Here is a 13,224-nt window from a genome sequence, read left to right on the forward strand (position 1 = left end):
CTATTGTATCCCACAGTCATAGAAGGTTGCCACCTGTTGTTGGAACCACATTTAAACTTCATCTTTGATCTCTTCATCGTCGTGGAATGATTTTCCACCAAGATGTGATTTCAGGTAACGGAAGACATGGAAGTCGGTGGGTGCAAGGTCTGGGCTGTGTGGCGGGTGGTCCAATATGTACCATTTGAATTGTTTGAGTAGTGCTTTGGTTACGAGTGGTGTGTGAGGCCGAGCATTTTCATGAAGCAAGCGGACTCCACTTGTCAGCATTCCTCTGCATTTGTTTTGAATTGCCCTTCGAAGACGTTTCAAAGTCTGACATATGCAGCAGCATTAATTGTCGTTCCAGGAGGCATAAATTCCAACAGAAGAATGCCTTGTCTGTCCCAAAAAACAGAAGCCATGATTTTCCTCACTGAAATCGACATTTTGCATTTCTTGGCTTTTGGTGAATTCGAATGGCGCCATTGCATTGATTGTTGCTTGGATTCAGGTGTATGGTGATAAACCCACGTCTCGTCACGTGTCACAATGTGATCAAGGAACTCATCACCTGCTTCAGCATAGTGTGTGGGGAAGTCGAGTGCAAAGCCCATCCTTTTCTTTTTGTGTTCTTCCGTTAACAGTTTTGGAACCCAGTGCGCATCCAATTTCCTGTGCCATAACTTGACAGTCACAACGTCATAAAGAGTTGTCATTGACACGTCCGGTATGATTTGATGCAATTCTGTCAATGTGAGACGTCTATTTGCACGAATTGCTTCCTCTGCTCTCAGAAGAAGGGCATCAGAGATCACAGATGGCCGACCTGTTCTTTGTTTGCCACGAACATTGGTCCTATCTTCAGAGAAATGACGACACCATTTCGTTGCATTTTGTCGACTCATATTGTTCCCATAAACAGAAACAATTTCTTTGTGAATATCCGCTGGTCGCTGACCTTTTGCAGGAAGAAAACGTATGACGGAGCGCACTTCGCATTTGGCGGGATTCTGAATCGGTGCAGCCATTTTAAACACGACCTATTCCAACCAGAAGCAATGTTCAACTGCCAGACAACCACGAGGAGAATGGTTAACACCAATGTTGCCAACTTGCTCGTGAAAACTCTTCTGTTCCTCTGGCATACGGTGTATCTTTACTTTCCGAAATACCCTCGTATTTCTCCTGTGATATTTATGCAGTCTCTTGGCTGAAGAGTGGCGAACTGTGTCACCGCCAGCCAAGCCCTGCCCACATGAGATAGGAGTATGAAATAACAATTTAAAAAAAGCACCAGTTCCAGTGACGCGGTTATTTGTGCTCATTCTACAGACAGTGCCTACTCACGTTGTGGTGAATTTCTTCTTCTGCATCTGGTCCACACCCCTTCCTTGTTAAAAATAAATTATGTTCTTCTAATGGAAAAGCCGTAGTAGGACTGGTAGCATGATACGAATCCAAATGGTGCAACAAATATTTTTCAGTGTCAGGTTAACTGAGTGATAAAGTGAAAGATAGTCTGCGAGTAAAAACTTCAATATATTGTGACTTTTTCTGTACGAAACACCGTCAAGCCCACGCTAATCCTACATTACAGTTTCAGCTTTCACACGCAATCACAATCACTCGTAATAGCCAGGTTATTGTAAATATCCAAACCGGTTACCAAAAGGATTAACCAACGGAATGTCTGTGACAGAATGCTCTCTGACATATTATGCAATTTGGCCACTATGAATGTTCAGTTTGCGGCCAGGCATGCAGATTTTGGTTATTCAGAAGTCACTGTTTAGATGTTAAAATCTGAAATTTTCGTGTTAGTCTTTTTCACACGTTCGCGTCCACTTTGTGGTACTTCACGGTCGAGTTTTAACCTTTATTCCATAAAATTTTCACATCTATTCAGAGTTCCTTGTATCTCAGTCTGAACGTGATCACAGCTCCTATCTGAACTGAACCTAGGCTTCACAAAGGAATTCTCTTAGCCCACAAAATACGTACTGTGATTTAATTGGCTGATACATCTACATCTGCATGATTACTCTGCTATTCAGAATAAAGTGCCTGGCATTGTATCCAATGCGGTATTAGTCATCCCATTTACATAGGGCTCCCAAAACCGAATTTTGTAAACCGATTTCCCAATAACGCTTCTGATTGCTCATCTAAGACTTCAAAATCAGTTCTGGAAATCTGCTTGTGGTTCCATTTCCGCAATCGATTTTCGCTCCCATGTAAACGCAACCGGTTGTGAAACGTGCTTCAGCTGTCAGATTCGTCTTGTTTTTAAAAATTTTCAGCTAATATGGACGGAGTGGCTTTTGGTATGGTGAAGGATAAGTAGAAATACGAGACTGCAGCGGTTTACATCTCGTCTAACTGAAGAGAAATAGCGATTGTACTGACTGAATCATAAACCATATCAGCTGTTTTCCAGGCGCCATATTTAACTGGGCTAAAAATCAGTTTCCGAAATTCGGTTTTCGACTTTCGGAACATGTTTCGCATGTAAACGTAGTGAGTATTAGACCGCATAATATTGTGTCTTTAGTTTAATAGCTTTTATTAATAATTTATCAAAAAAACCAATTTGTAAACTCCTCAATATGAAAATAGCTCCCTCTTTAAATAGCAAAATTATCATAAAATATATCATGTTTACTCAGTACCATAAACTGGATAGTTGCAGTGTTTAATTTCCACTGAGTATGATTCACTCTCTCAATATACAGTTTTGCTAATGTATATTCAGTTAACAGACATAACAGTATTCATGTATTTAATACTTTGCATTCACTCCATCATTTACACTTATAATTAAACAAGTTAGCAACATTTAATGAGTCGCAATAAATACAGTTTTGTTTCCCAAGTTATGGTTTTAAGTACGTGAATATTTCATAGTCCATAAAATGCTGACACTTTTCAGCCACACGCAAAACTACTTGGAGCTAGCTATTGAATCCGGGCGCTTGTGAGAAGTGACTCATGTGTAGAGGGTCGAATGATGTGGGTGATTAAGTCAGATAAATGAGGTAATGAAGTTAATTAAAATGTGAAGGAATATTGGGAGCCAGGAGCCGTACGTGTGTTAAATTTTGATGCGCATATGCGATTTTAGTCTTTCTCAGTGTATGGCATTGACGAATTCTTCTCGGGTTATCAGCCGAGTTGTGGCGTCGTCTAATGGCCGGCAGATGATGGGTACGAAATTCATTGAAACGTTACGACAAGACGACGCCACTACTCGGCTGATAAACCGAGAATAATTCGTCAATTTTGTTGTGCAGTTCAGTGCTATGATACTGTGGCGTTAGTGGGCTGGCAGAATGCCAAGTTAAGCAACATGAAGTAGAATGCTGTGTCCCCAGCCAGTGGAGAACGTGACAAGAAGCAGCTCGCCCCACACCAGAGTGATGACATAGAGGGCGGTAATCGAGCGAGTTACACCAGCCGAGAAAGACCAGAATGTTCCACTGACCTACTGGGGAAGAAGAACCCGAGACATCAGTGACAGAAAGCCGTATTTAAGGACTGGCAGTTACCTCGTCAACATCGTCCATTGGGAGGTGTTGGAGTGACACTGAGCCCGTGTCACTAGCGCCGCCACCAGTTCAGAATCGTCACTGCCACGGACGTATATAAGGGGGGGGGGGGGGGTCCAGGGGGTCCGGACCCCCTCCCGCCCCTTCACCCGCTTTTGAAACCCTGTGCCACAAAATAGTCGCGCACTGCGCTTGGTTGACGTAGTGACAACCCCGGAGGAATGAGGCTGCAAAAAATAGCTGTCCCCTGCGGCGGGGTGTCTACCCCAATCCTCACTATGTGTGCAACGGAAGTGGGTGCAGTCTTGCCACCCGTGGCGGAATTCCGCTACGGGTATTGGAGTTTTTTGGCCTTCGTGGCGTAGCGGCGAAATTCTGAAATTGTTAAAAATGTAGCGGAATTCAACTTTTTTTGGCGAAATGTAAAACCCTCGTAAATTTTCACTGCCAAGTACAAAACGTGTTATACGAGGGCCGTTCAGAAAGTAACCTCCGGTTGATTTAAAAAAATACACCAAGTTAAATAGAAATATTTTAATATATTCATCTTACAACTACATCTTTGCACTATTTTTCTACATAGTCTCCATAGCGATTGAGGCACTTATCGTATCTCTTCACAAGCTTTGAAATTCCTTCTGCATAAAAATCACCCGCTTGTGCCTGGAGCCAGCCTGTGACCGCATCTTTGAGCTCTTCGTCGTCATCGAACCGCTGTGACCCGAGCCATTTCTTCAAATGCATGAAGAGGTGATAATCACTTGGCGCCAGGTCTGGGCTGTAAGGTGGATGGTTGATAACGTCCCACTTGAAGGACTCGAGAAGGGCCATTGTTCTGCGAGCAGAGTGAGGACGGGCGTTATCGTGCAAAAAAACGATACCGGAAGTCAGCATACCACGGCGTTTGTTCTGTATAGCCCGTCGTAACTTTTTTATTGTTTCACAGTACACGTCTTGATTAATGGTCGTACCACGTTCCATGAATTCAACCGACAACACCCCTTTGGCATCCCAAAACACCGTTGCCATCAGTTTTCTGGCAGAAAAATCTTGCGAGGCTTTTCTTGGTTTGGTAGGCGAATTTGAATGTGCCCACATCTTTGATCGTTCTTTTGTCTCAGGATTCACGTACTTAATCCAGGTTTCATTACCGGTCACGATTCTGTTTAACAATAGTTCTCCTTCGTCCTCATAACGTGACAGAAAGTCTAATGCAGAGGCCATTCTTTGAGTTTTGTGGTGGTCGGTAAGAATTTTGGGCACCCATCGTGCACAGAACTTACGGTAACCCAATCTCGTACAAGAGAGTCTTAGAAATCTGTGGAAAACCAGTAGACAACTCCGACATTGAGAAACGTCGATTTTCACGAACTTTTGCATCAACTCTCTGAACGAGTTCGTCAGTCACCAATGATGGTCTACCACTCCTCTCTTCATCATGAACGTTTTCTCGTCCACTTTTAAATAAACGTACCCATTCACGGACAACTCCTTCACTCATAACTCTTGGTCCGTACACGGCACAAAGCTCACGATGAATAGCTGCTGCAGAATATCCTTTGGCTGTAAAAAACCTTATGACAGCACGCACTTCACATTTGGCGGGTTTTTCTATTGCAGCACACATTTCAAACTGCCACAAAAACTAAACTAGCGCAGGTACGACGTTCACTCGACCACAGCTTGATGCCGACTGACCTGCTGAGTGCGTGAACGCACAGATGGCGTCGCTACTCCCCCCACAACCCGCACTGTGACCAATCGGAGGTTACTTTCTGAACCGCCCTCGTATATGCACGGGAATGCAGATACCGAACAGTCTTTCTCCATGATGGCAGACATTAAAACTAAAAGACTTATTAGGCTTCCAGAATGAGATTTTCACTCTGCAGCGGAGTGTGCGCTGATATGAAACTTGCTGACAGATTAAAACTGTGTGCCGGACTGAGACTCGATCTCGGGACCTTTGCCTCTTGCGGACAAGTGCTCCACCAACTGAGCTACCCAAGCACGACTCACGCCCTGTCCTGATAGCTTAAATTCTGCCAGTACTTCGTCTCCTACCTCACCTAGGCTGTGGCTAAACCATGTGTCCGCAATATCGTTTCTTCCAGGAGCGCTAGTTCTGCAAGGTTCGCAAAAGAGCTTCTGTGAAGTTTGGAAGGTAGGAGATGAACTACTGGCAGAATTAAAGCTGTGAGTACCGGGCGTGAGTCGTCCTTGGGTAGCTCAGTTGGTGGAGCACTTGTCCGCAAGAGGCAAAGGTCCCGAGTTCGAGTCTCAGTCCGGCACCAGTTTTAATCTGTCAGGAAGTTTCACTTATTAAGCTACTTGCAGAAACCTTAAGTGACTTGTTAAAAGTATGACTAGACATCCAAAACAAGAACCGTTATTGATCATTATTATATTTCGTACACAATTACGGAGGAACATTTCCGTAAGTTGGAAAAACGTATCAATTATTATCTGAGAACTGAAGGTGATCAAAATATTGCTGAGCAACAAATTCATACATTTCACTGTGATTTTAACAAGCATTGAAACGTTTCACACACACGATGGAAAAAAAACACCTTGTAAATTAATTCCTTACGCCTTAGCCAGTTCAGATTCCATATAAAGAGGAAAATTACCTGTCGCATCAAACTACAATTACTATATTAACAGCAACTATTTGAATGAAGCACGATATTCAGGTCCATCACTGGACACTGTCATCATAGCTGTCGCTGATCGTTAAATGCCCCAGCTGGAAAGATATGGAATATATTTGTTTATGGCTTAAATTATTTATTTAGCCTGTATATCGTCAGGAATTATGAAGACTATATCATAAATTACATTTGAAACTGTAGTGGAATTTGGATGTGCTCGTAGCGGAATTAACTTATTTTTGGCTTGCAACACTGAACGGAACCGATCCAGTGTGCTCTATCACTTCCCCTGGGGCAGTCACAATTAGAGTTACGAAGTTTCGGGCGTCATGTGTTAAGCCAGCTTAAACTGTTCGTGTGTGTGTTTAGTTGTTAAAAAGAGTCGTGTTTGAAAAAAAAACTATGAAACGGACATTATTATTAGTACGTTAGCAGCAAGCTGTAAAAGGCTAAATATAATACTTTCAATTAAAGTAATTTATGTTTATTTTTAAATTAATTTACGACCTGAAGTTACAGCAAAATGCCAGTATGTCACAATTTAAATCCAAAGACCAATATAATAATATTATTGCTTAATATAAATGTTTACTAATTATATTCAGAAATATATAATTACCTCCAATGTTAGTTTACAATTAATTGCTTTTTCATAAATAAATACCTCAACAGCTACAATACATATGTTTTATTTAAAGACGCTTGGATCAATTAGCGTTTCTCTACAGTTTTACCCGCATGTAATATGGATGCTAACGTATTTGTGGGTTTTTTTAATTTGTGCTTGATTGACTCTATTGGCGTTAACAGCAAAACCTTTTTATGTGGTGGGTAAAGACAGGTTTACCTTCCTAAATGATAGTGTTGGACTCCCACCATGCAAAAGCTGTAGGTACGTTCCTGGTCACTGCCATGGCAGTCACCATAGTAGGCACTGTTGTAATGCATGTCGTCGCCTAGGAGTGACACAGCCACTGTAGTAGCCACCGCCACTATCGTCGGATGCCGTCAGCAGGCAGCTGCCTGTAACAGGAGTCATCGTCTGGGGCGCGTTTTGGTAATGCACTGTCGCTTTTATCCTGGGATGCTGCCACCACAAACACCATGACTGGGGCCAGAGCTGGGGTTCCTGGCCTGCTGACAACAGACAGCCACAGCTGGGGGGGGGGGGGGGAGGGATGGTCGCTGAGATGGGGCACTGACTAGTACCACTGCCACACCCCCCCCCAGCTGCCTCCATAACTGCTGCCTGTGGTGCGTGGCCCCAGCTGCTGCAGAACATTCCTGCAAGGCCATAGCGCCGACACCGTGGCAACATATTCCAGTTAGCGGCATCACGGCAAGAGCCTTGCAGTGGGCAGGCAAGCACACGAGGGGCCGGTGCTCCCTTTGTCACCACTGTGAACATTACAAGTGGAAGCAAATTCGCCCAGAGGGCCCCCAATAAAAGTACTACAGCTGATCAATAAACGTTGTTATTCTGCCAACAGGAGCCATCTGTGGACTCACTCCCACCGTCCTTTTTCTCACACCCAGCAGAGAACCCACATTGGAATCCGGCAACGGGCAGTGGAGTCCCGTGCCAGTTAACACGGCCCATTTATACTGCTATCAGATGTAGGCATCAACACTAGTATCAGGAAGACTGCTTAGGCATCGTGGAGGACAGATCTTGTGGAGTCAAGAGTTAGCAGTATGGAGCACCTACACAGATGGTGTGCCACAGGACAAAGGAAGTAAATGCCAGTTTCAGTTATTTTCGTTTTTAGGCTTTTGGGTTGTCCCTTTTCCTATTGCCTGGATCATTTTTTGTACCCTTTGGGTATACTTTTCTCTCGATTAAATTGCAGTCGTTCCAAAGGAACTTTCAGCCACTGAGGTTATCTAGCAACTTAGGGATCAGGTAGATAAATTACAGATAGAGGTAAAGAGGTTGAGAGTGACAGGGAGGACAAACCTTTGACGGCACTGCTGCAGGATTGGTTATCTTTTTTGACAATTTGACTACAGCCGCCAAATTGGGGGAATGGGGGGATGGAGTAAGGAGCTTTTACAACGTGTTGCTAGACTGAAGTTAATGGGAAATGCGTTTCTTCACAGCATCGTTAATTTGGTGCGAGGCCGTTACAGAGTTGCTCAAGAAACTCCATTGGCAGAGGCATCGTGCATAGGTCTCACGTAACGACCACGAGAAGAAAATTTGAGAAATTAGAGCGAATACAGAGACTTACTGACAGTCATTCGTAACATACGTTGTTCGCAAGGGGAAGAGGATTGTACGGCTCAGTTAGTGGTAGAACATTGATATATTTAAGCATATCTATCTATCTATATCCGGATCCCGCTCCAGCTACTGCCGGGACTGCATGCTGACGAGCTCTGCATTTGGCTCAGTCCTCCCACCATTTTTCTTCCTCCACTTGCTCCCAGGTCACACCTCTCCTTTCCACAGATATTCTCGCTCCCATTTTCCACTGTGTTCTTGGGCGCCCTCTAGGTCTTCTCCCATCCATCTTTAGTTCTTCCATAAATGAGTGAAACTTTCTACCACTTTGAGGGGTTCTCCATTCAAGGTAATATTTCTGTTGATCCCTTTCTCTCTTCCAAATACCATTATTTCACTCCTTTCTTTATTTATTTTTAATCCATATCTTTTCATTATTTCCTTCCACGCATCAAGTTGTAACTGTACATCTACCTCTTTATCAAATGGTTCAAATGGTTCTGAGCACTATGGGACTTAACATCTGAGGTCATCAGTCCCCTAGAACTTACAACTACTTAAACGTAACTAACCTAAGGACATCACACACATCCATGCCCAAGGCAGGATTCGAACCTGCGATCGTAGCGGTCGCGCGGTTCCAGACTGAAGCGCCTAGAACCGCTCGGTCACACCGGCCGGCTCTACCTCTTTATCACCCCATATCACCATATCATCTGGAAAAATCATCCTTTTGTCTTTTTCTTTTACTATATCTTTAACAGCCCTATTCATTCCCTCCATCACAACATTAAAAAGTGCAGGAGATAGAGTACTTCCTTGCTTAAGTCCTTGTCTTATTTCGAAGTATTCAGAGTTCCCCAATGGTGTTCTAATTATACAATTGTGTCCTCTGTACTTTGTCTTTGTTACATTAATGTATACATTTTCTATATCTCTCTTCTTCATCTCTTCCCAGAGTCTTTCCCTGTTAACTGACTCATATGCCTTTTCTATGTCCATAAATACCATTATCAGCCTTTTGTTATACTCCCAACTTTTTTCCATCAGTTGATAGAAAATATCAGGTCGATTGTACTTCTTCCTTTCCTAAACCCATGCTTTTCTTCACTCAGCTCCTTTTCTATCTCTTCACTTATTCGATTTAGTAAATTTAAGCATACACTGACAAAATTTGGAAAAGTTATTTTAATCTTTAACTTTGTTCTTAAATTGTGGTTTAATTCTTTGTGTATTGAACACAGATGCGTTATGATGACGTAGAACGGAAGTCTGAGGACCTGCTAGACGTACAAAAAGTACCCTCCACCACACACCATTAGGTGGCTTGCGGAGTATCATATAGATGTACACGTAGATGAAATGGTATTACGGTTGGAATTAAAGAGCTTCCGAGACGATGGGAGTCAGTCAGAGCAATAGGGAGACTATACTGAAGGACTGTAAAGAGATGCTGAAAATAAATAAATAAATAAGTAAACGTGTGAGTAAAAAAAAAAATAAAGGTATCTAATTTATGAAATGTCCCTCGTATGTCCTGATTTGGATGTTAACATCATCAAACACACTGTTTCTGCATTTTCTATAGCAAAAAGGGTGTGTTGTAATTCTCACAAGGTGCGACATGATCGTGAATGGAAGTGACCCGAAAATGTAGAATAAATTTTCTTGTTTCACGTCTATTGTCACAAACTTGCAGGTCCTCACACCACCGGTTTCGTTCAGCAATGACCATCTTCAGATCCCTTTTATAGAAAACGTTTCCTGATACTCTGAAGCCACTATGGCTGCCATGGCCACAGTATATTAGGACATGTTTTTTATGAAACAGACCTGCAGATGGTCATTGCTGGCCTGCAAGTTTGTGACCGTAGATGTGACATAAGAGAAATTTATTTTGTTTTAATTCTGATGTTCGTTCGTCAGTTCTGTTTAGCCTGAGTGTATAGTCTGACGTGGAAAATGGGCGAAGTGTTGAAACTTTTCACACTGCAGACCATCAAAATTCGAACATGAGGAATGACCCTGTATAGCAAGTTCAGATGCGGCATTCCATGCTGGTTCAACCCTACGCCAGAGTTTACCCATTGCAGTGGGTGGCACACTGGGGTGAAACAAGTTTTGTGTCATTGTAAGAGGTACAGGGGAGAGCCAGTGTTCTAGTTCACTGGCGCCACGTCGTCAAGATGCACCCGCGCTCAACACACAAAAGTTTACGCAAGAGTGAAATTAAAGATTAAAATAACTTTTCCAAATTTACTCAACTTATGCTTAAGTACATCAATATTAACACTGTTAAGTCTCAGAATGATCAAATGAATATGTTAATAGAAGGTCTATACAAGGGCGATGTACTTGAAGACAATAATATGGAAATGGAAAAGGATGTAGATGAAGATGAAATGGGAGATACGATACTGCGTGAAGAGTTTGACAGAGCACTGGAAGACCTGAGTCGAAACAAGGCCCCGGGAGTAGACAACATTCCATTAGAACTACTGATGGCCTTAGGAGAGCCAGTCCTGACAGAACTCTACCGTCTGGTGAGCAAGATGCATGAGACAGGCGAAAAACCCTCAGACTTCAAGAAGAATATAATAATTCCAATCCCAAACAAAGCAAGTGTTGACAGATGTGAAAATTACCGAACAATCAGTGTAATAAGTCGCGGATGCAAAATACTAACACGAATTCTTTACAGACGAATGGAAAAACTGGTAGAAGCCGATCTCGGGGGCGATCAGTTTGGATTCCATAGAAATATTGGAACACGTGAGGCATTACTGACCCCAAGACTTATCTTAGAAACTAGATTAAGGAAAGGCAAACCTACGTTCCTAGCATTTGTAGACTTAGAGAAAGGTTTTGACAATGTTGACTGGAATATTCTCTTTCAAATTCTGAAGGTGGCAGGGGTAAAATACAGGGAGCGAAAGGCTATTTGCAATTTGTACAGAAACCAGATGACAGTTATAAGAGCCGAGGGACATGAAAGGGAAGCAGTGGTTGGGAAGGGAGTAAGACAGGGTTGTAGCCTCTCCCCTATGTTATTCAATCTGTATATTGAGCAAGCAGTAAAGGAAATAAAAGAAAAATTCGGAGTAGGTGTTAAAATCTATGGAGAAGAAATAAAAACTCTGAGGTTCGCCGATGACATAGTAATTCTGTTAGAGACAGCAAAGGACTTAGAAGAGCAGTTGAACGGAATGGATAGTGTTTTGAGAGGAGGATATAAGATGAACATCAACAAAAGCAAAACGAGGATAATGGAATGTAGTCGAATTAGGTCGGGTGATGCTGAGGGAATTAGATTAGGAAATGAAACATTTAAAGTAGTAAAGGAGTTTTGCTATTTGGGGAGCAAAATAACTGATGATGGTCGAAGTAGAGAGGATATAAAATATAGACTGGCAATGGCAAGGAAAGCGTTTCTGAAGAAGAGAAATCTGTTAACATCGAGTACAGATTTAAGTGTCAGGAAGTCGTTTCTGAAAGTATTTGTATGGAGTGTAGCCATGTATGGAAGTGAAACATGGACGATAACTAGTTTGGACAAGAAGAGAATGGAAGCTTTCGAAATGTGGTGCTATAGAAGAATGCTGAAGATTAGATGGGTAGATCACATAACTAATGAGGAGGTATTGAATAGAATTGGGGAGAAGAGGAGTTTGTGGCACAACTTGACCAGAAGAAGGTATCGGTTGGTAGGACATGTTCTGAGGCATCAAGGGATCACCAATTTAGTATTGGAGGGCAGCGTGGAGGGTAAAAATCGTAGGGGGAGACCAAGAGATGAATACACTAAGCAGATTCAGAAGGATGTAGGCTGCAGTAGGTACTGGGACATGAAGAAGCTTGCACAGGATAGAGTAGCTTGGAGAGCTGCATCAAACCAGTCTCAGGACTTAAGACCACAACAACAACAACAACGACGACGAAAAAAACGATCTTAAGAAAAAAAATGGGACTGAATAACAAAACTAGAGAGTTAAATATTGGTCAGAATATGCAAATGTACGTCACAATTTAAAAGTTACAAGTCTCAACTTGATCAGAGCAATATCTTGGCCAAAATCGGCATTTATACGACAGATTTAAGGCTCTCAATATTAGACTGAGAAAGATGAAAATTCGTGTGTAGTCTCAGTTTCATGTAAAAACATTAAATTTGTGACACCAATGAGCTGCCTCTATAAATTTTCACTTTATTTACTAAAAACCAAATCTGGAACGAAAACATCATTCTTCAAGGTAGGTTATCATTTGTATTTGTCATAGTAACTTCAAATTACAGCACTGGATTACATTCAAGCAATAACGCAGCTGTACCTAGTTTCAGGATTTTACTGCAAGCAACTGTAGTCACAAGGAATCTTTTGGAGGACATGTTCTACTGTCAGTTCCATTCTAAAAGTTCTAACCGGTAAAGCTCAGATTCAGTCGAGCTAAAAATTTTCAGTAACTTAAGTAAACTTAACACCATTTATAGAAAAATTAAGAAGACTGTGGATTGTTAAATAACAGAGCCATTAATTAATATGTGTCTGAGAACAGGGCCATTTAGATACTACTACATTATGTGATCAAAAGTATCCGTACATCTGGCTGAAAATGACTTACAAGTTCGTGACGCCCCCCATCGGTAATGCTGGAATTGAATATGGTGTAGGCCACCCTTAGCCTTGATGACAGCTTCCGCTCTCGCAGGCATACGTTACATCAGGTGCTGGAAGGTTTCTTGGGGAATGGCAGCCCATTCTTCACGGAATACTGCACTGAGGAGAGGTATCGATGTTGATCGGTGAGGCCTGGCACGAAG

The sequence above is a fragment of the Schistocerca piceifrons genome, chromosome 11, assembly GCF_021461385.2.
Source record: "Schistocerca piceifrons isolate TAMUIC-IGC-003096 chromosome 11, iqSchPice1.1, whole genome shotgun sequence".
Taxonomy (NCBI): Eukaryota; Metazoa; Arthropoda; class Insecta; order Orthoptera; family Acrididae; genus Schistocerca; species Schistocerca piceifrons.